The sequence below is a fragment of the Moschus berezovskii genome, chromosome 10 (assembly GCF_049115385.1).
Source record: "Moschus berezovskii isolate FMDL1 chromosome 10, NW_MosBer_1.0, whole genome shotgun sequence".
Taxonomy (NCBI): Eukaryota; Metazoa; Chordata; class Mammalia; order Artiodactyla; family Moschidae; genus Moschus; species Moschus berezovskii.
The window spans coordinates 36,509,746-36,534,553 of record NC_142469.1 but is presented as its reverse complement, the minus strand read 5'-3'; the positions used below and the strand labels follow the sequence as shown (position 1 = coordinate 36,534,553).

Below are 24,808 nucleotides of genomic sequence, written 5' to 3'. Positions count from 1 at the left end.
CTTTTTAATATGCTGTCTAGGTTGGTCATAACTTTCCTTTCAAGGAGTAACCGTCTTTTAATTTCCTGGCTGCAATCAGCATCTGCAGTGATTTTGGAGCCCCAAAAATAAAGTCTGACACTGTTTCCACTGTTTCCCCATCTATCTGCCGTGAAGTGATGGGACCAGATGCCATGATGTTAGTTTTCTGAATGCTGAGCTTTAAGCCAACTTTTTCACTCTCCTCTTTCACTTTCATCAAGAGGCTTTTAAGTTCCTCTTCACTTTCTGCCATAAGGGTGGTGTCATCTGCATATCTGAGGTTATTGATATAAATTAAGAGAATGAGAAAAAAAATTCCTATACCGAAATACATATGAATTAGATTCAAAACTTTTAGGTTCCAATCTTTCTTTTTAAATTTGTTTTTTAATTGGAAAAACAACTGCTTTACAATGTTGTATTGGTTTCTGCCCTACAGCAACTGCAAATCAGCCATCATTATACATATCTCCTCTCCCTCTTAAGCCTCCCTCCACTCCTCCCATCCTACCCCCTAGGGCATCACAGAGCGCCAGGCTGGGCTCCCTGTGTACCAGCTATCTATTTTACACGTGGTAGTGTATATATGGCCTCCAGTACTCTTGCCTGGAAAATCCCATGGACAGAGGAGCCTGGTAGGCTGCAGTCCATGGGGTTGCTATAAGTCGGACACGACTGAGCGACTTCACTTTCTCTTTTCACTTTCATGCATTGGAGAAGGAAATGGCAACCCACTCCAGTGTTCTTGCCTGGAGAATCCAAGGGATGGGGGAGCCTGCTGGGCTGCCGTCTATGGGGTCGCATAGAGTCGGACATGACTGAAGCGACTTAGCAGCAGCAGCAGTGTATATATGGCAATACTAGATAGTTACAGTTTTATAAAGTATCAGAGTGGGAGAATTTCAGAAGTAATTTTTAAAAAGGGCCTTTAATTTTGGTTCATAGAAACATCCACGAAACAAGGAAGGAACACACACATACTCATATATGATAAAAAATGAACCTGTAAAAACTCACAGCACCTGTGATGGGGTTACAGTCACACAAGCATCTTGTGGCCAGATCCCAGTTTCCATTTGAATCCAGACAAGCAATCAGAAAGGCAGGACTTTCCCTAACATGCTTCATGATTCCCTTTATGTATACTCCGGATGATTCTGGAGACAAGACAACATCTCTTCAACAGGCCTGCTTTCATAGCAGATCTGGTACACCGCCGTGAACAATGGAAACTTGTCCAGCAGCCCCTTCTGTTTGAGGATGCCATACACCTCGGCGGAAGTCTGTGGTCCTTGCAGCTTCTGCCCGTTCAGCATCTCCTTCTCCAATTCTTCAATAGTCTTTCCGGTCCCCACAAAGGCCTCAGCTACCTTGCGGTTCCGGCCCGCGTAGCAGGTAGTGATCAGGTCGGCCACGCCGCAGCTCTCCAGGAAGGTGGCTTTGGACACGTGGCCCTTGCAGAAGATCCTGGCGAAGGCGATCATTTCCATGAGCCCCAGGCGGATGACGGCAGCTTTGGTGTTGTCGCCGCAGTGGAGGCCATCGCAGAACCCGGCTCCCACGGCTACAATGTTCTTCAGAGCGCCACAAAGTTCAACAGCGTCTGCCTCTGCAACCACCCTAATTCGAAAATTTGGAGTCTGCAGAAGTTCTTTGAAGAGGAGGCCGTGCTCCATTACCTTGCTGCCGATGGTGGTCTCACAGAACTTCTCGGCAGCCACCTCATTGGCAGTGTTGGCGCCCATCAGCACACTGACGTCAATGTCCATCTTCTCTCGGATGATGTCAGAAATGAGCTTCAGCCCCTGGGGACCCTCATCTATGCCCTTGATGAGGCTGATACCCAGGGCGCCCTTGGGCACTTTCCCAGAGATCTCATCGCAGATGCTGTTGATGAACTGGTGGGGGATCACAAACACCAGCAGGTCTGCGTCCCACACAACCTCACTGAGGCTGGGGACTGCAATCACATTGTCTGGCAGCTTGTGTCCAGGGAGATATTTTACATTTTCATGGTCGTTATTTATGATGTCTATCAGTTTTCTCCCATTAACCATTTCTTCAAAGACCCACATCTTGACCGTGGAGGCAAACTTCTGAAGTTTCATGACATTATTACCAATTATTTTTGCAATAGCTGAACCCCAGTTCCCTGAGCCCACGATGCACACTTTCAGGGGTGACTCTGTCATGGCCCCTCCGCAGTGCTGCAGCCCTGCAAGTGCCTCTCCAAGCTGGTTTGCCGCCTGCCTCCTCCCACTCTGCCCAGGCACATTTGCTTTCACCTAAAAGGTAGCAGGATAGTAATATTGAAAGAAGCATCAACTAATAAGCACAGATAAAAATTAATAGTATTCTGGGGGGAGGGATAAATTAGGAGGTTGGGATTAACATAAATACACTACTATATATAAAGTAAAGGAACAACAAAGACCTACTATATAGCACAGGGTACTGTACTCAATATTTTTTAATCATCTTCAAGGGAAAAGAATCTGAAAGGGAGAATGTATATATATATATATATATATGTAACTCAATCACTGTGTTGTACATCAAAACTAACAACTTTGTAAATCAACTGCCTTTCAATAAAATAAAGAGAAAATTAATAGCATACTTTCTAGTCCTTTTTATTGTATTTATGAATAATGTGATGAAAAATCAGCCAAGAAGCTAGAATTCAAAGAACTTACCCTTTTAGAAGCATTTAGCTTGAGGTAAAGATGATTCAGCCATGAATATCGATCTTAGCTTGGCCCTGGGGCATCTAAGTCACTGTGCCCACATATATGAACATGAAGCTCTGAAAAACTAACCACAGTTGTGGTGTTGGTGGCTTCTCATCTTATACATTTCCCCTGATATTTCTAGACTTGCCAGATCTACTGCTCCCTGGAGTCCTTTCCCTACATCCCTGGTAGCTCCTGGCTTTCCTGTTCTCTTTCAGGTTCTTGCCTCAGGGGCATTTGTTCAGATGATCAGTTTAGACAGTTGACCTTCGTCTCAATACCTCAGACAATATTTTGTTATTTACACATTGCATTTATCGTGTGTGTGTGCATGCTAAGTTGCTTCACTTGTGTCCAACTCTGTGCAATCCTATGGACTGTAGCCTGCCAGGCTCCTCTGTCCATGGAATTTTTCAGGCAAGAATACTGGCGTGGGTTGCCATGCCCTCCTCCAGGGCATCTTCTCAACCCAAGGATCAAACCTGTGTCTCTTACGTCTTCTGCATGGGCAGGTGGTTTTTCGTTTTTGTTTTTTTTAACTACTGGCTCTACTGGGAAGCTCTAAATTCATCACAGTGGTAGCTAAAAGATAGCTATTCTTTCCTCAATAGACTGCTTTATTTTTAAACATTTTTCTGGATGTAGCCTTTTTCTTGGGGAAGTAGTGGGCATTTAAGAAGCATCTCTGATATATATTGTGTTGGATCACTCTTATCTTTATATCATGTCTCACAAGTAAATGAGATCTGTAGGTGTCTGTTTATCTTGCTTATTTTTCCACTGTTGCATTTACTACCTGATATAATATTATATACCATTATATTACATGTATTGATAATGTATGTTTCCCCCACTAATGGTGTTATGTTTTCTTTATATCTGTTATTTGTCTTTTTCCTGATCTCAAAATTTGTTAAACAAATAAATGGACAAGCAAGAGAATGACTTTCTGGGAAAGTAGCCCTAAGGTAGAACCATATACATTTGAAACAGCTTTATGGTAAAAGCAATGATAAACAGCAAGTAATTGTATTGGTTTTTGGAGTGCTGGATATGGGAACTGTGGGGTTGGCCAAAAAGTTTGTTCAGAATTTTAATCCCATCTTATAGAAAATTCCAAACAAACTTTTTTGCCAACCCAAATTTATTGCCTAATCCTAGGTACTGCCCACTCTTCTTGGCCGCCAAAAGAGGTGTTATCTGGTCAGCCAGAGGCCAAAAATGGTAACCTGGTGCCTCCTGGAGGAAAATAACCCTCACATAGAAGGGAGATGATAGTAATTCCAGGGAAGATCTTTGCAACTTCTTGAACCACAGGTTTCTGATGAATAGATTACTGGGCAGATATTTTGTTCAGCAAGGTCAAGTCAGAAGCACTTAAAATAACAAAACAAAACCTGGCAGAAACAATGAGTACGCATTCTGAGGAACCATTCTGGGGAGAAAGGAGACAAAGTTCAAGCCAGACTTCTAGGGTAACTATCTAATAACTTGGCCTGATAAAACAAGCTGTGGTGGTGGCCTATGGGGACATGCTGCCGTCTGGTCTGGACTATTTAGAATAATGGCATGAATATGTTGTGAGCTTCCTTGGTGGTGGCTCAGCAATAAAGAATCTGCCTGCAATGCAGGAGACATGGAGATGCGGGTTTTATCCCTGGGTTGGAAAGATTCCTTGGAGGAGGAAATGGCAACCCATTCCAGTAATCTTGACTGAAAAAAATGTCATGGACAGAAGAACCTGGTTGGGTTACAGTTCAAGGGGTCACAAAGGAGTTGGAACCAACTGAGTGACTAAACAACAACAAGGTGAATATGTTAGGTAATAGAAAAGATAGACTAATCACCTAATTGTACAAGGAAAAACCACGTGATCTCCGTAAACAGAGAAGTGTCTCTGCCTTTGTCAGCTAGAGAAGAGACTTGAAATGTGCCAATGAATGTACTGTGTGTAGAATTTTGGAGGCAAAGATTCTTAGTATGGAGGAAATGTGAAATTCAGCCTTGAGATGAATTTAGGGACCACGCACGAGAAAGCTCAGTTACAGCACGATGAAGGAATTAGAAAATAAAATCCAGGAAGAACAAAATTCAGATTTGAGTCAATAGTTGTCTTCCAACTTATACAGTGTTCTTTTGCAGATGATAATGAACTGCTGTTTATCCCCTTGTCTTTGAAATCCTGTCTTTGTCTACCCTCGTGAAACTTACACCCTTATTTTAGAGCCATTCCTCCATTATGTGATACTCTGCTGCTTGGAATGTCCTTCATTCTCCTACATTAGCTGGTGAAACTTATTTCCATTTCAAGGCAGACCCCTCCCCAACCTTTGTAGAAGGACAAATCTTCCAAAATCTTCTCTTCTATGGTACTGCAATTTATTCACACCATCACTGTTCCTTGTTGGTCCCTTGGAGTGATTTCAAGACCTGCTCTCCTGAGAGTTTCCATAAATACAGGTATTATTTATTCCTGTCTTGCTTTGGCACAAGGTGGTGTTGGAGAAGACTCTTGAGAGTCCCTTGTACTGCAAGGAGATCCAACCAGTCCATTCTAAAGGAGATCAATCCTGGGTGTTCATTGGAGGGACTGATGCTAAAGCTGAAACTCCAATACTTTGGCCACCTCATGCAACGAGTTGACTCACTGGAAAAGACTCTGATGCTAGGCAAGGTTGGGGGCGGGAGGAGAAGGGGACGACAGAGAATGAGATGGCTGGATGGCATCACCGACTCTGTGGACATGAGTTTGAGTGAACTCCGGGAGTTGGTGATGGACAGGGAGGCCTGGTGTGCTGTGATTCATGGGGTCGCGGAGAGTCGGACACGACTGAGCGACTGAACTGAACTGAATTGAACTGAGACTTTTCAGCAGCTATGACTTTTTCTTTTTAATTAATTAATGTTTTGCTGCACTGGGTCTTTGCTGCTGTGCATGGCTTTTTCCCTAGTTGCAGAGTGTGGGGGCTACTCTCTAGTTGTAATGCATGGGCTTCTCATTGCAGTAGCTTCTCTTGTTGTGGAGCATAGTCTCCAGGTACCTGGGCTTCAGTAGTTGCAGCACATGGGCTCAGTAGTTGTGGCTGGAGGGCTCTAGAGCACAGGCTCAGTAGTTGTGGCACATGGGCTTAGTTGCTCCCCTGCATGTGGGATCTTCCCAGACCAGGGACTGAACCCATGTCCCCAGCATTGGCAGGTGGATTCCAATCCACTGCATCATCAAGGAAGCCCCTAGATTTCCCTTTTCTAAAAGATCCTTCCATTGCTCCCATTTTAAGATGATTTGTATCTCTGAACTTCTCTACTAATTACTCATATTTTGTTTATATTTCTGATGCATTTGTCACAATCTGTCCTGCTTTAGAACTCCTTGAATTTATGTGTCTCTTGCCTTACGAAGATGGGAGTTCCCTTGAAGATAGAGACCATATCTTATCTTGTTTTTTCTGATGTACCTAGTACAGTGACTGGTCTTTAGTGAATGCTCACAAATAATGTTTAAATTGTACCGAAGAGATAGAGATGTAGGCTTCCAAATGAAAACTTATTATTTAGGTGAGAAATTGCTTGTCTATAATGGCTGTTCATCATTGGTTTAGATATAAAAATAGGATGTCTAGGTTATTTCCTGAAGGTTATGAAATAGAGGAAAACAACAGAATAGGAAAAACAAGAGACCTCTTCAAGAAAATTAGAGATTCCAAGGGAACATTTCATGCAAAGATGGGCTCGATAAAGGACAGAAATGGTATGGACCTAACAGAAGCAGAAGATATTAAGAAGAGGTGGCAGGAATACACAGAAGAACTGTACCAAAAAGATCTTCACAACCAAGATAGTCACGATAACGTGATCACTGACCTAGAGCCAGACATCTTGGAATGTGAAGTCAAGTGGGCCTTAGAGAGCATCACTACGAACAAAGCTAGTGGAGGTGATGGAATTCCAGTTGAGCTATTTCAAGTCTTGAAAGATGATGCTGTGAAAGTGCTGCACTCAATATGCCAGCAAAATTGGAAAACTCAGCGCTGGCCACAGGACTGGAAGAGGTCAGTCTTCATTCCAATCCCAAAGAAAGGCAATGCCAAAGAATGCTCAAACTATCGCACAATTGCACTCATCTCACACGCTAGTAAAGTCATGCTCAAAATTCTCCAAGCCAGGCTTCAGCAATATGTAAACCGTGAACTCCCAGATGTTCAAGCAGGTTTTAGAAAAGGCAGAGGCACCAGAGATCAAATTGCCAACATCCGCTGGATCATGGAGAAAGCAAGAGAGTTCCAGAAAAACATCTATTTCTGCTTCATTGACTATGCCAAAGCCTTTGACTGTGTCTATCACAATAAACTGTGGAACATTCTGAAAGAGATGGGAATCCCAGACCACCTGACCTGCCTCTTGAGAAACCTGTATGCAGGTCAGGAAGCAACAGTTAGAACTGGACATGCAACAACAGACTGGTTCCAAATAGGAAAAGGTGTACGTCAGGGTTGTATATTGTCACCTTGCTTATTTAACTTATATGCAGAGTACATCATGAGGAACGCTGGGCTGGAAGAAGCACAAGCTGGAATCAAGATTGCTGGGAGAAATATCAATAACCAGATATGCAGATGACACTACCCTTATGGCAGAAAGTGAAGAGGAACTCAAAAGCCTCTTGATGAAAGTGAAAGAGGAGAGTGAAAAGGTTGGCTTGAAGCTCAACATTCAGAAAACAAAGATCATGGCATCTGGTCCCATCACTTCATGGGAAATAGATGGAAAAACAGTGGAAACAGTGTCAGACTTTATTTTTTTGGGCTCCAAAATCACTGCAGATTCTGATTGCAGCCATGAAATTAAAAGACGCTTACTCCTTGGAAGGAAAGTTATGACCAACCTAGACAGTATATTAAAAAGCAGAGACATTACTTTGCCAACAAAGGTCCGTCTAGTCAAGGCAATGGTTTTTCCCGTGGTCATGTATGGATGTGAGAGTTGGACTGTGAGGAAGGCTGATCGCCGAAGAATCGATGCTTTTGAACTGTGGTGTTGGAGAAGACTCTTGAGAGTCCCTTGGACTGCAAGGAGATCCAACCAGTCCATTCTAAAGGAGATCAATCCTGGATGTTCATTGGAGGGACTGATGCTAAAGCTGAAACTGCAATACTTTGGCCACCTCATGCGTCGAGTTGACTCACTGGAAAAGACTCTGATGCTGGGAAAGGTTGGGGGCGGGAGGAGAAGGGGACGACGGAGAATGAGATGGCTGGATGGCATCACCGACTCTGTGGACATGAGTTTGAGTGAACTCCGGAAGTTGGTGATGGACAGGGAGGCCTGGCGTGCTGTAATTCATGGGGTTGCGGAAAGTCGGACACGACTGAGCGACTGAACTGAACTGAACTGATGTAATTAAAAATGGAATAATTTCATATCTTTGAAAGGGAAAGGATGGATATCATGATCTTGAAAGTTAGCTTATTTTCTATTCAAAATTTAAGATCTTTTCCTGTATTTTCGTAACTAATTTTCAAAATCAGGTTTGCACTCTGTCTTAATTGATCATTTCAAGTCCTAATCCGAACAACATGAAAAATTTTTTTTTTTTTTTTTAAATTTAAAAAAGAATTTTATTAAAAAAGCACAAATGCAAAGAAATGAACAGAGGAAAATTTATGCGTCGAACCTGGACTGGTCACTTATGATAATATACATGCTACAATTCCATTCTCTCCAATCATTCTAGAAGAGAAATTACAGAGGAACTCAAAAATGCCAAAAGCAATTACACAGATTAAGCCCCCGAAGACCAGGGTGAATTAAAAAAAAAAAATCCTACCAGATTCAAAGGACTGAACTGCCAATAATGGAATTTTAGACACATGGGGGATAAGTGTGATAGTGAGATTTGATCAGTCGTTCAAATTATACTATAGAGGCTAAAGGCCTACTATACACTGAACTGGCAGGAAGAAAACTAGCCTTGACATTATGTCTTTACATGAAGTTAAAGTCATTTCTACTGAAGAAAGACTTAAACTTAAGCTATAAAAATGTAGGATAATCTATGGTCTTTTCTGTATCACTGCTTGTTCTATTTTTTTACTCATGGTAAGCCACTTAGTCAATCTCACTTGGTTGCATGACAGATTTACTCCTTCATGTAAATTAATTCAATTCTCTACTCTTTCCTTCATTCCAATTTTAGACATAATATTAAAGCAGAATAGCTTTTTCTGACTGGAAGAAGATTAAATACAGGTTCTGTGTCTTTCTGGCTGACAGGAATTCCCTCCTATTGCTAATGTGGTGAATGGTTCTCTTAAAGTACAAAACAAGTCAAGGAAACTCTCCTTTTTGTTATTGTTATTGAAAATCATATTGAATCAACGTAGTTAAAATTTTTCATTGTATTTTTCAGATCATGTAAACGATTTCCCCTCCCTTCCCCTAAGTCCCACTTGGCACATAGAGCTAACTCTCTAAAATATTATATAGAGTGTCAGTAATTGAAGACAATATTCAATATTTCTGGAGGGGAGAAAGAGCATTGACTTTTCCTTTTAGTCCTTGTAAATGCAAGTTTAAGAAATTTCTGTATTTTTGAAATAATATCAACTATAAACCAGAGTTTCCCTGAGGCCTGTTTTATTTTAAAGATAGTATTTTTGTTTTTGCAAATAGTATATTCTAAATTTGTTAGCTGGCAGAGCAGATAATGCAGAAATGGATTCATTTTGGAATTACATTGTGAGTTTATCATTGTATAGGTGGCTCTGTATATTAATTGATCTAAGTTAGACATTTTTACTAAAAAAAGGATTGAGTTTCTTTAGGACTATGCTAGATCGTAACTCATGCATTTTTGTGTTGCACCTTTTACTAAGTATAGCTCATGCACGATGATGCTGATCCCTGGTTAATTCAGTAGCTTCCAGGAAAGTTGAAGTATATGTTTCTCTACAGGTCAAACGGTTCATTACCCTTTGAGGTTAGTCTGAATTCATATATTTCTCTCTAATAAAGTTGCATTTATTGGTCTTGGATTATCTGTCAAGAAGGATGGGAAAGAAAATTTGAATGTGAGCTTTATGAAGGCATAGGCCATCTTGCTCATCAGCTTCCAAGTGTCTAGCATAGATTAAAGTATAAATAAGAATGTAAAAGTAGTCATTAAATAAAACAAAATCAGTGGTCTTCATATTTGAAATCTCATTTTTTCTGTAGGAGACATCCCTTGCTGCTTTCTTCAGTTGCTCAGTTGTGTCCGACTGTTTGTGACCCCATGAATTGCAGCACTGCAGGCCTCCCTGTCCATCACCAACTCCTGGAGTCCACCGAAACCCATGTCCATTGAATTTGTGATGTTTTCAGTTCAGTTCAGTTGCTCAGTCATATCAGACTCTTTGTGACCCCATGAATCACAGCACACCAGGCCTCCCTGTCCATCACCAACTCCCGGAGTTCACTCAAACTCATGTCCACAGAGTCGGTGATCCAGCCATCTCATTCTCTGTCGTCCCCGTCTCCTCCCGCCCCCAACCCCTCCCAGCATCAGAGTCTTTTCCAGTGAGTCAACTCGTCGCATGAGGTGGCCAAAGTACTGCAGTTTCGGCTTTAGCATCAGTCCTTCCAATGAACACCCAGGACTGATCTCCTTTAGAATGGGCTGGTTGGATCTCCTTGCAGTCCAAGGGACTCTCAAGAGTCTTCTCCAACACCACAGTTCAAAAGCATCAAATCTTCAGTGATCAGCTTTCTTCACAGTCCAACTCTCACATCCATACATGCCCACTGGAAAAACCATAGCCTTGACTAGACGGACCTTTGTTGGCAAAGTAATGTCTCTTCCTTTTAATATGCTATCTAGATTGGTCATAACAGATCACAGCAATTAAGAGCAAGAGTTTCCTTGTCATCAAGTAGGCCTGGCTTAACTACGACTTTTATCAAGTTACTACATATTTCCCTAAACCTCAGTCTTATTTGAAAAAGTGATCAATGAGAGCCTCCTGTAAATCCCCATGTAGTGTTTGGAACATAAAAAACTCATGATAAATGGGATTTATTACGAATAGTAAACTTTACAGGGTATCTGGCTGTATTGACACATATAAAAATCTACTTCAACTAAGTAGAAAGCAACTCAGTGTCATAGTTGTTGGGCTTTGTTGTTTGTTTATTTTCACTTGCTTTGTAATGAAAATAGCGGAGACCTAATTAAGCCCAAGCTATGTTCTATTCTTGAATAATAGCTGGCCTAGTTGTGTGCCTGACAGTTGAGGGTCTTCTCAGGAGGTTATATGAGGAACTGTGTTGCTTCCTGGAAGGGCCTAAAAAGAGATTTGAGGCACATTGCTTTAGTGAAAATCAGATAAAAAATGTTATTTTTGGGACATCCCTGACCATCCAGTGGTTCAGACTCTGTGCATCCACAGCAGGCAGGGCAGATTCAGTCCCTGGTGGGGGAATTAAGATCTTACATACCACACAGCACGGCCGAAAAGTTGAAAAATAAAAAGCTTCTGATTGTGGTGCCTCCAGTTGGGCTGCCACCTCCAAGATTCATCTCTAGGGTGGAACCCTAAACTAAGAGTGAACAAATTAAAAAACCTAAAAGCAAACACTAAAAGCACTAATCAAAATCTCTTTTGATCTCTGAAAACATATCATCCATATCACTGGTTCTAGCAGCAGTGATGGAGACAAGAGTACGACTTGTTGAATTGGCACCGTCGGGAGGACATAGGAGGCTGGAACAGCCCTGTCTATAACAGCATGGAGACATCTTCAGTCTCTCTGGCTCTTTCTCACTGCACTGTCAGCTGCTCTGCTTCTGCATGTGTATTGGTAACGGGCATCTGTGGCCTAAGTATAATAGTAGTATAGCAGCGAGAGAGCACAACGGAAGAGTGAAATGTTGATTGCCAGCCACACAATAACAGAGAACATGAGATCAGAAACACAGAGATAGCACCTAAGGGACTTCTAGATAGATTAGTATAAAACTTGGTGGAAAAGAAGAGTTCCTACACTATTGTAAATAAATACGGATAAAAGAGAACTCTTTTTAAGTTTTTTTTTTTTTTTATGTCGACCATTTTTAAAGTCTGTTGAATTTGCTTTTATTTTGTGCTTTGATCTTTTGGCTGGGAGGCATGTGAGATATTAGCTCCCTGAACAGGAATTGAACCCATCCCTCCTGCATTGGCAGTGAATGGAGTGGGGATGAAGTCATAATCACTGGACAGTCAGGGAAGTCCCTAAAACAGAGTTTTGAGATTGGTATGGGCTTCCCTTGTAGATCAGTCGGTCAAGAATCTGCCAACAGTGCAGGAGATCTGGGTTCGATCCCTGGGTTGGGAAGATCCCCTGGAGAAGGAAATGGCTACCCACTCCAGTACCCTTGCCTGGAAAACCTCATGGACAGAGGAGCCTGGGTGGGCTGCAGTCCAGGGGGTGGCAAAGAGTTGGGCACGACTGAGCGACTAACATGAGTAACGCAACAGTGACAAGGGTGACCTGATTTTTGCCTGTAGACTGTGAACTATGGCCTATGTGAAGAAGACATAGCAAAGTAAATTGTAGCTTAAAAAAATACAGCCTTACACAATGATCTTGATTTGACAGCAATCTAGAATTCTATGATATATATGTCCTAAGAAAATGACTGATTATCTATCCTGAACAAAACTGTTTTAGAAAAAAAGCAAAGACTAACATTTTAGAAATTTTCTCTGAATTTCAGGTTTTGTTCTGTGGAATCAATTAGAAAATTACTACTGAGAGTTATTCAATAAAAGTATGATGGCCCACAATTAATGTCATTCTGTATCTTCTTTGGGATCATCTGATTTATTAGATGATGCTCATGAAGAAAGAGTGGATTAAAAAATGTTGATCCTACAGAAAGTGAGAAAAGGATCTCATTATGCTGTAGTTTGTTCTTTTTTCCCAAGGTTTGGAAAATATGAAGGCATATGTCTTTTAGCTTTATTAGAGTTTTTCCATCAGTGAATACTTTTGATATAATTAGTCCTGAGTTTCATAGAGTTATAAGTTTTATTATATTGATTTAATTCAATATATCAATCAGTGTATTTGGTCAAAGAGAAAGTTTAAACATCTGTCTTACCTGAACTGATTGATCTTTCAATAGACTGAATGGAGTCACTTGTTTAACATATTGTAAACATAGTAACCACAAATCCTGATACATATGTGGCTTTCAGATATCTCTCAGTATGCAAATATATATGGAATGGTAGAAATAATTTTAGAAAGATAGAACTGATTATACATATGGTCTTAAAATTAAATGTTGAAGATGTAATTTTGAAAATTGAACTTTACTGAAAAAAAAAAAACTGAGGCAGAATTATTAAATTACATACCAGCTCCCCAAAGAGCCTTCTAAACATTTTTTTCTCTCTCTATTATGCATATATAGTGTTAATGACATAATTTTTAAAGTATATATTTCAACTTTGTGAAACATTCATTGACTATAATCTATGATTAGTTTATAAATTAGATGTTTGGATGCAAGCAACAGAAACTGGTTAATAGAAAAGTAATTTTTTCAGAAAGATATAAGGTATGCCTGAGAATTGATAGAAAAATATTGATAATATTTTCCCTATGATCCTCCTTGTAGAGCATCATCTTATATCAGCTAACTATTGCTGTGTAACAAGCCATCTGAAACTTAATGATTTATTTTTTTTAATTTTTATTTAATAAATGGTACAAAGCACAATGCCAAAAATATTAACAGTTAAAATTTCACCAAATGAAAAAAAAATAAAATGATTTATTATTAATGATTTAAACAGTGGACATTTTGCTTTTGATCATGAAGTTTGTAGGTCAGCTGGATGATTTTAGTGATCTGGGCCAGGCTTGGCTGATCTTGGAGAGTTCACTCATGAATTTGCTATCAATTGGTGCATCTGTTCCTCCCTGAAATGTTTGGGAGCTAGTTGCTTGCTGTTTACAGTGAAAAAGATAACAAGGCCACCTGTCCCTCCAGTGGACTAGCCATTAGCTAGGGAGGAACAGAGGAGAAAGAAAGAGATTTGTACAATGTTTTGAGGTCTAGGTTCAAGACTGGCGTACCATTACTTCTGTCACAATTCATTAGGAGGAACAACTCAACAAGGAAAAGAGAGTCCCCTTCTTGATGGGAAGAACTGCAAAGTCACATTACAAAGGCTGTGGATAAAAGAGGGTAGGGAGAGAATTGGGGCCATTTTATGAAAGCTGCCTTCTGCCTCCTTATCTCCAGGTCCCCAAAAGCTTTAATCAATCATGACATCAAGACTGAATTCCAGAGTTTAAAGATTTAAATCAGATTCAAATATGATCTATTAGATGTGGCGCCTTTTGATACAGAAACCTATGAACTGAAATGATAAGTTAACTACCACCCACAGAAGCACCACAGAGATAACAAGGTAACTACAGATATCACTCCTGTTAAATAAGAGAAGAATGGGAAGTACATAGCTGCCACTGGTTTGTAGAGGTTTTGAGATCCAGCTGGGAACAGGCCGCCAGGTCCTCCTCTCCTGGAGGCTGGTGATGTTCTTTGATTAGACCTGGGCTCTTCTCCCTGGAATTGGCTTCTCGCCCCCTTTATCTTTACTGCTTCCTGTGAATAGCATTGCAGTCTTCTGTTTTTCACTACCTTTTGCTCTACTTGCTCATCCTTCCTTGCCCATCACCCTGCTGACTGACTCTGAAGAAGCAGCTCATTCTTTTTTTTTTTTTAATTAATTAATTTATTTTTTATTGGAGGCAAATTATTTTACAATATTATATTGGTTGGTTTTGCCATACACTGACATGAATTCGCCCCGGGTGTACATGAGTTCCCCCTCCTGAACCCCCCTCCCACCTCCCTCCTCCCTTTATCCTCCCTCTGGGTCATCCCCGCATGCCAGCCCCGAGCATCCTATAACATGCATCGACCCTGAACTGGTGATTTGTTTCACATATGACAACATACGTGTTTCAATGCCATTCTCCCAAACCATCCCACCCTCACCCTCTCCCACAGAGTCCCAAAGACTGTTCTATACATCTGTGTCTCTTTTGCTGTCTTGTATACAGGGTTATCATTTGCATCTTTCTAAATTCCATATATATGCGTTAGTATACTGTATTGGTGTTTTTCTTTCTGGCTTACTTCACTCTGTATAATAGGCTCCAGTTTCATCCACCTCATTAGAACTGATTCAAATGTATTCTTCTTAATGGCTGAATAATACTCCATTGTGTATATGTACCAAAGATTTCTTATCCATTCGTCTGCAGATGGACATCTAGGTTGCTTCCATGTCCTGGCTATTATAAACAGTGCTGCAATGAACATTGGAGTACATGTGTCTCTTTCAATTCTGGTTTCTTCGGTGTGTATGCCCAGGAGTGCGATTGCTGGATCATATGGCAGTTCTATTTCCAGTTTTTTGAGGAATCTCCACACTGTTCTCCATAGTGGCTGTACTAGTTTGCATTCCCACCAACAGTGTAAGAGGGTTCCTTTCTCTGCACATCCTCTCCAGCATTTATTGCATGTAGACTTTTGGATAGCAGCCATTCTGACTGGTGTGAAATGGTATCTCATTGTGGTTTTGATTTGCATCTCTCTGATTATGAGGGATGTTGAGCATTTTTTCATGTGTTTGTTAGCCATGTTTATGTCTTCTTTGGAGAAATGTCTGTTCTTTGGCCCATTTTTTGATTGGGTCATTTATTTTTCTGGAATTGAGCTGCAGGAGCTGCTTGTATATTTTGGAGATTAATCCTTTATCAGTTGCTTCATTTGCTATTATTGTCTCCCATTCTGAAGGCTGTCTTTTCACCTTGCTTATAGTTTCCTTTGCTGTGCAGAAGCTTTTGATTTTAATTAGGTCCCATTTGTTTATTTTTGCTTTTATTTCCAATATTCTGGGAGGTGGGTCTTGGAGGATCCTGCTGTGATTTATGTCGGAGAGTGTTTTGCCTACGTTCTCCTCTAGGAGTTTTATAGTTTCTGGTCTTACATTTAGCTCTCTAATCCATTTTGAGTTTATTTTTGTGTATGGTGTTAGGAAGTGTTCTAGTTTCATTCTTTTACAAGTGGCTGACCAGTTTTCCCAGCACCACTTGTTAAAGAGACTGTCTTTTCTCCATTTTATATTCTTGCCTCCTTTGTCAAAGATAAGGTGTCCATAGGTGTGTGGATTTATCTCTAGGCTTTCTATTTTGTTCCATTGATCTATATTTCTGTCTTTATGCCAGTACCATACTGTCTTGATGACTGTGGCTTTGTAGTAGAGCCCAAAGTCCGGCAGGTTAATTCCCCCAGTTCCATTTTTCTTCCTCAAGATTGCTTTGGCTATTTGAGGTTTTTTGTATTTCCATACAAATTGTGAGATTATTTGTTCTAGTTCTGTGAAAAATATCGTTGGTAGCTTGATAGGGATTGCATTGAATGTATAAATTACTTTGGGTAGTATACTCATTTTTACAATATTTATTCTTCCAATCGATGAACATGGTATATTTCTCCATCTATTAGTGTCCTCTTTGATTGCTTTCAGTAGTGTTTTATAGTTTTCTATGTACAAGTCTTTTGTTTCCTTAGGTAGATATATTCCTAAGTATTTAATTCTTTTCATTGCAACAGTGAATGGAATAGTTTCCTTAATTTCTCTTTCTATTTTCTCATTATTAGTGTATAGGAATGCAAGGGATTTCTGTGTGTTGATTTTATATCCTGCAACTTTACTGTAATCACTGATTAGCTCTAGTAGTTTTCTGGTAGAGTCTTTATGGTTTTCTGTGTAGAGGATCATGTCATCAGCGAACAGTGAAAGTTTTACTTCTTCTTTTCCAATTTGTATTCCTTTTATGTCTTTTTCTGCTCTGATTGCTGTAGCCAAAACTTCCAGAACTATGTTGAATAATAGTGGTGAGAGTGGGCACCCTTGTCTTGTTCTTGACTTTAGGGGAAATGCTTTCAGTTTTTCACCATTGAGGATAATGTTTGCTGTGGGTTTGTCGTATATAGCTTTTATTACGTTGAGGTATGTCCCTTCGATTCCCACTTTCTGGAGGGTTTTTATCATAAATGGATGTTGCATTTTGTCAAAGGCTTTCTCTGCATCTATTGAGATAATCATATGATTTTTATTTTTCGGTTTGTTAATGTGGTGTATTACGTTGATTGATTTGTGGATATTGAAGAATCCTTGCATTCCTGGGATAAAGCCCACTTGGTCATGATGTATGATCTTCTTAATATGTTGTTGGATTCTGATTGCTAGAATTTTGTTAAGAATTTTTGCATCTATGTTCATCAGTGATATTGGCCTGTAGTTTTCTTTTTTTGTGGGGTCTTTACCAGATTTTGGGATTAGGGTGATGGTGGCCTCATAGAATGAGTTTGGAAGTTTCCCTTCCTCAGCAATTTTCTGGAAGAGTTTGAGTAGAATAGGTGTTAGCTCTTCTCTACATTTTTGGTAGAATTCAGCTGTGAAGCCGTCTGGACCTGGGCTCTTGTTTGCTGGAAGATTCCTGATTACAGCCTCTAGTTCCGTGCTTGTGATGGGTCTGTTCAGATTTTCTATTTCTTCCTGGTTCAGTTTTGGAAAGTTGTACTTTTCTAGAAATTTGTCCATTTCTTCCAGGTTATTCATTTTATTGCCATATAACTGCTGATAGTATTCTCTAATAATCCTTTGTATTTCTGTGTTGTCAATTGTGATCTCTCCATTTTCATTTCTAATTTTATTGATTTGGTTCTTCTCCCTTTGTTTCTTGATAAGTCTGGCTAGTGGTTTGCCAATTTTATTTACCTTCTCAAAGAACACTTGTAGCCTGTTTCTTTGTATAGCAAGTTGAAGACAAGACAAAGACTTCTTTAAAATTTGAAGAATCTGCTCCTTTTAATCCAGCCTAGTGGTGTTCTCACAACTTTCTGATCTTGCTATGAACTGAACAAAATTTCACTCCATTGGACAAAAACCAAGCATTACTCTTTCTCTAGATTTGCTGCTACTTTGGGATGACTTCTGTGGAACCAACTCTGAAGATTCCAATAAGTGCTTTAGTTTAAGTCAGAGGACCTTTAAGGGACCACCTAATTCTTCTGCAAACTTTAACACTTAATTTCACTTTTGTCCTCAAGCTAAGGAAACTGGTGATGAGAAATAGTTTTATTTTCTCCCTCATTATGTTATGGTCATGATATTTCTTCCAAAGTCAGTTTCCAAACTGGTTAATTACTTCTTTATCTTGTTTTTTTTTCCTCCCTGTCTTTATCATATCATGTACAGCTAGAACACTTAAAATATTTTTCCTGGAGACTTCCTGAGTCAAACCTAAAGGTTCATTTGATATATTTTACATCTTCCATTAAGCCAGACAGTTGTTTTGTCAACTGTTTTGCTCTCTTTAATACAGGTCGTTATAGTTTCATCCTCCAGTATAATTTCATCACCATTTCCCCAACTTTTGCCAACAGATTGCTCTCTGTTTTTCAGCCTCTGCTCCTTCAGTTCAGTTCAGTTCAGTTCAGTCTCTCAGTCGTGTCCGACTCTCTGTGACCCCATGAATCCAGCACGCCAGGCCTCCCTGTCCATCACCAACTCCCGGAGTTCACTCAAACTCATGTCCACAGAGTCGGTGATGCCATCCAGCCATCTCATTCTCTGTCGTCTCCTTCTCCTCCTGCTCCCAATCCCTCCCAGCATCAGAGTCTTTTCCAGTGAGTCAACTCGTCGCATGAGGTGGCCAAAGTATTGGAGTTTCAGCTTTAGCATCAGTCCTTCCAATGAACACCCAGGATTGATCTCCTTTAGAATGGACTGGTTGGATCTCCTTGACGTCCAAGGGACTCTCAAGAGTCTTCTCTAGCACCACAGTTCAAAAGCCTCAATTTTTCAGCGATCAGCTTTCTTCACAGTCCAACTCTCACATCCGTACATGACCACGGGAAAAACCATAGCCTTGACTAGACGGACCTTTGTTGGCACAGTAATGTCTCTGCTTTTTAATATACTATCTAGGTTGGTCATAACTTTCCTTCCAAGCGTCTTTTAATTTCCTGGCTGCAATCAGCATCCGCAGTGATTTTGGAGCCCCAAAAAATAAAGTCTGACACTGTTTCCCCATCTATTTCCCATGAAGTGATGGGACCAGATGCCATGATCTTAAGTTTTCTGAATGTTGAGCTTCAAGACAACTTTTTCACTCTCCTCTTTCACTTTCATCAAGAGGCTTTTGAGTTCCTCTTCACTTTCTGCCATAAGGGTGGTGTCATCTGCATATCTGAGGTGATTGATATTTCTCCCAGCAATCTTGATTCCAGCTTGTGCTTCTTCCAGCCCAGTGTTCCTCATGATGTACTCTGCATATAAGTTAAATAAGCAGGGTGACAATATACAGCCTTGAAGTACTCCTTTTCCTATTTGTAACCAGTCTGTTGTTCCATGTCCAGGTCTAACTGTTGCCTCCTGACCAGCATACAGGTTTCTCAAGAGGCAGGTCAGGTTACTTAGTCCCAAAGCTAGTGGTATGTATCCTGTGTTTTGTTAAGGCAGCATTGCCTCCTAGCTATTAACTTCTATAGAGATTGCTGGCACATCAAGTGCTCAAAGGGCCACCCTTGCTGGTCCTTCTCTATTGCTGAATAATAAATCACTCCCAAAGGTAGCATTAAAGCTATAAGCACTTCATTATTGTTCCTGAGCTTATAGGTCAGCTTGGCAGATTTGATCTTGGCTGAGCTTGTGTGAGTCACTCTGCAGAATGACTGCGGTTGCCTGAAATAGAATGTTTGGGGGTAGGTTGTTTTCTGTTGATGGAAGTGAAGTGAAGTGAACTGAAAGTCGCTCAGTCGTGTCTGCCTCTTTGCGACCCCATGGACTATACATTCCATGGAATTATCCAGGCCAGAATATTGGAGTGGGTAGCCTTTCCCTTTTCCAGGGGATCTTCCCAACCTAGGAATCAAACCGGGGTCTCCTGCATTGCGGGTGGATTCTTTACCAACTGAGGTATCAGGGAAGCCCTTGGTTGATTGAGGCAACTCATTATTTGTTCTCATGGTACTGGACAGTGTTCTAAAAGAGAGGAAGTAGAAATATGCAAGAGCTTTGGTAGTCTGGGCTCAGAAATGGCCATTTCTGCCCTTTCTATCAGCCACATTAAATCATAAGGCCAACCTGGATACCAGGAGTGGGAAAATAGACATCACTTCTTGAGATAAAATTCAAAGACATGTAGCAAAGCTGTGGATAAAAGAAGAGTGGAGCATTGAGGCCATTTTTGGTCATCAGTCTACTACAATCTCAAGCTGAGAAGTTGGTTTCCCTAGTGCAATAGAGATGGCTTTGGGGTTCTGTGGAGTCAATTCTGTGGGCTACTGGCTGCAACCTGGCTTTTAGTGGCTCAGTCGTGTCTGACTCTTTGCAATCTCACGTACTGTAACCCACCAGCCTCTTCTGTCCATGGGATTCTCCAGGCAAGAATACTGGAGTGGGTTGCCATTTCCTTCTCCAGGGGATTTTCCCAACCCAGAGATCGAACCCAGATCTCCTGCATTGCAGGCAGATTCTTTCCAGGCTAAGCCACAGGGAAGCCCACAGGCTGCAACCTGGCTTTTCTCAAAGGGAGCAAAGTAGTTCCCAAAGCATGTACTGTAGGGTTGCCACATATGGTTCCATTGCTTCCCAGGGACAATATTGGAATAACTCCTAAAATACATTGGACTTTAACTCAATTGTTGTACCCAATAGCTCAGATCTTTGGAAATGGAGCACACCTTTGAAGTAATGTCTAATGCTTTGCTAGTCCTACAGAGTCCTCCTAAAAGTACCCACCCAGAAAATTTAACTTAAGATATGGTTAAATTGTGCATACTCATAAAGCAGAGGCTTAATCCCTTCTGGTATTTTAGGAGGAATGTGGCCAGGTATCACAGAATTACTGTTGGTGGCATTGTATTTTGACAAGTTCCCTAAGATTTCTTCTTGTTCCCACTGCTCAGCTCCCTCGCTCCTTTCTCCGAGCTGCCTTTAGGGTGAGGGATCAGCCAGAACAAGAAAGAGTTAAACTCTCGCCATTTGAACTTGAATTTGTGCCAGCCATGATTCTGGCACAAATAATTGTTTAGTCTGAATATTTGGCCAGATTTTTCTGAACTTGGGAGTAAAGATTGAGTCAGTTGATTGAGGGAAGGAGTGAAAAAAAGAAAAGGGTAAAATTGGTTGCTGTGAATCACTGATAAAAGTTGTTGTTGTTGTTCAGTTGACCAGTCATGTCCCACTCTGCGACTCCCTGGACGCAGCACGCCAGGCCTCTCTGTCCCTCATCATCTCCCAGAGTTTGCCCAAGTTCATGTCAATTGCATCAGTGATGCCGTCCAGCCATCTCATCCTCTGATGCCCTCTTCCTCTGCCCTCAATCTTTCCCACCATCAGGGACTTTTTGAATGAGTCAGCTGTTTGCGTCAGATGACCAAAAAACTGGAGTTTCAGCTTCAGCATCAGTCCTTCCAAAGAGTAGTCAGGTTGATTTACCTTAAGATTGACTGGTTTGATCTCCTTGCAGTCCAAGGGACTCTGAGGAGTCTTCTCCAGCACCATAGTTCAAAGGGATCAATTCTTTGGTGCTCTGCCTTCTTATATGGTCAAGCTCTCACAACCACACATGACCACTGGGAAGACCATAGCCTTGACTATATGGACCTTTGTCAGCAAAGTGATGTCTCTGCTTTTCAACACACTGTCTAGGTTTGTCATCACTTTCCTGCCAAGAAGCAAACGTCTTCTGATTTCATGGCTGCAGTCACCATCCACAGTGGTTTTAGAGCCCAAGAAGAGGAAATTTGTTACTGCTTCCACTTTTCCCCCTTCTATTTGCCTTGAAGTATTGGGGCCAGATGCCATGATTTTAATATTTAGTTTTAAGCCAGCTCTTTCACTCCCCCCTTCACCCTTATCAAGAGGTTCTTTAGTTCCTCCTCACTTCCTACCTTTAGAGTGGTATCATCTGCATGTCTGAGGTTGTTGATGTTTCTCCTGCCTATCTTGATTCTAGCTTGTAACTCATCCAAGTTACCATCCCCTGCTTGACCACATCCAATTTACTTGATTCATGGACCTAACATTCCAGGTTCCTATGCAATACTGTTCTTTGCAGCGTTGGATTTTACTTTCGTCACCACACACATCCACAACTAAGCATCATTTACTTTGACCCAGCTGCTTCATTCTTTCTGGGGCTACTGGTAGTTCTCCTCCATTCTTCCCCAGGAGTATATTGGACACCTTCGGACCTAGGGAGCTCATCTTTCAGTGTCATGTTTTTTTTTGTTCTTTTATACAGTTCATGAGGTTCTCACAGCAAGTATACAGGGGTGGTTTGCCATTCCATCCTCCAGTGGATCACATTTTGTCAGAACTCTCCACTATGACATGTCCGTCTTGGGTGGCCCTACGTGGCATGGCTCATAGCTCCATTGAATTATACAAGCCCCTTTGCCAGGATAAGGCAGTGATCTGTGATCAGGCGAAAAGGACATATATCTGGCTTATCCTGAGGTTGAAATTCCCTGTGTTGGAGGGTCTCCATTAGAAGAAGATCTAAATCTTTCTCCCCAGGTTGTAATCAGGAAAAATTACAAGTCTTCCTGAGAAGTATAGAGTCCAGTATGGAGCCAGAGCAGAAACGTGGCCGAGTTGAGGGAGATGCATACACAGATGGGTCCTGCATCTCACCGTAGGGTGGGGATGTTAGCTGGGAGTGCCAGAGCTTCTTGACTGATAGCCAAAAGGGCTGGAGGGTATACCTTTTTTTTTTTTTCCCACATTTTAACATATCTGAAATTGCGATGCAGCTCACAATCCATGGCATATCAGAGTTTAGTTTCCACTGAATTTTCTTTCCTAATGGTATGTAAAATAACAGTGCATCTTTCAAATGATGGTGTCTTAAATTCAGTAAAATACAGTATAATGGAAGCTATATCTTTGCATACTCAGAATTTGTAAATCTCACTTATTAAAGACTGAAAATGCTCATATCTCAATACCTGTAGCTCAGCCCTTCTTGGCATTTATAACTTCCTTTTTTCACAGTGACATCTTTACTAATAGTCCTGCAAGGATAAGAAATGATAACTTTAAGTGGTGGTGGTATCTAAGCTGAGAGGGACTATAGCTGCTGCTCAGAGATGAGGTGAATGCCACTTGGGGCCAAGGTGACAATGTCATGGGGCCATTCTGTGAAATGTATAGTACACTATCTATGTAATAAATACAGTATAATGGAGGCTATATCTTTGCATACTCAGGATTTGTAAACCTCACTTATTAAAAGTGAAAATGATAGTATTTCAAGACCTATAGCTCAGCCCTTCTTGGCATTTATAACTTCCTTTTTTCACAATGACATCTTTACTAATGGCCCTACTAGGATAAGAAATGACAATTTGAAGTGATGGTGGTATCTAAGCTGAGAGGGACTATAACTGCTGCTCAGAGATGAGGTGAATGCCACTTGGGGCCAAGGTGACAATGTCATGGGGGCCATTCTGTGAAATATATAGTATATTCTCTATGTAATTAATACTCAGTTCAGTTCAATCGCTCAGTAGTGTCCAACTCTTTGCGACCCCATGGACTGCAGCACTCCAGGCTTCCCTGTCCATCACCAGCTCCCAGAACTTGCTCAAACTCATGTCCATTGAGTCAGTAATGCCATTCAACCATCTTGTCCTCTGTCGTCCCCTTCTCCTCCTGCCTTCAATCTTTCCCGGCATCAGAGTCTTTTCCAATGAGCCAGTTCTTCACATCAGGTGGCCAAATTTTGGGGTTTCAGCTTCAGTATCAGTCCTTCCAATGAATATTCAGGACTGATTTCCTTTAGGATTGAGTGGTTTGATCTCCTTGCAGTCCAAGGGACTCTCAAGAGCCTTCTCCAACACCACAGTTCAAAAGCATCAGTTCTTTGGTGCTCGGCTTTCCTTATAGTCCAGCTCTCACATCCATACATGACTACTGGAAAAACCATAGCATTGACTAGACGGACCTTTGTTGGGAAAGTAATACAGTTTGGAAATCTACTTGATTGCAATATATACCCAGATATAGGATTATTATTTTATTTCTGTGTATAAATTATACATATCTATTATTGTAAAAAAGTAATTTTAATTTTCTTTTTATAATCTGCTATTATTTCAAAATTTCTATCATGGATATATTTCTTTTTAGAAATCATAAAAAAATGATTTTTATCAAAGAACAGTGTCAAGGTCCTATGTACAGTTTCAGGTGGCTGCTACTGTTCTGCATTCCCTTGCTCCACAGGCCACTGGCAAAGGAATATACATCATCTGCCACATTTATACCTTTAGAATTTCATGAGCTGTTCCTTTCTAAGAAGCCCATATTCAAACTACTACTTATTTTCTTCTTCTAATATCTCTAATGTCAATCGTGCATGCTACTTAATTGGTCAGCCAAACATTCTGTGGGGACAGTTTTAAGAAATCGAAAAACACATCTGTAGGGAATGTACATATACATTTTTACATAGTTTTTTCTATAATATTTCGTAACTGCAATCCCAGAATACTAGGCATATTACATCTCAAATAAGATTTACATTCTTTGAACTCAGTTAATTAGTTTGTTTTGTAGTTTATTTAATCCCTGATCAATAAATTACAAAACTCTAGGCAAGCCATTCTAAAATACTATGCTTGTAAAATCTCAGGATGAGGGACTGCTTGCACCTTCAAATCTATGTTTTACAATGTTCATGCTTTTATTATTGTCTTTTCACATGCTATATATTCAATAAGCTATTACTGAACAAAGTGTAATGTCTAAACTAATACTCTACACTATAAAATGGTATTACACATTATGCTATAATGCTGGAATTTTATGCCCCCATAAAATTGTTTTAGGAAATGATTTTTGGGTCCAAGCTTTAGGCTTTTTTTTCCCTTGAGTGCATCTCATTTTAAAGTAGTTTAGTTGGCATTTATTTTCCTTGAAAATCAAACACCA

The 24,808-nt window shown here is 40.6% G+C and overlaps 1 pseudogene; it reads right to left on the bottom strand.

Annotated features, from left to right (window-relative positions):
* Window positions 1–1,157: 1,157 nt before the first annotated feature.
* Window positions 1,158–2,213, bottom strand: LOC129561238 (glycerol-3-phosphate dehydrogenase 1-like protein pseudogene; annotated as a pseudogene).
* Window positions 2,214–24,808: the final 22,595 nt, after the last annotated feature.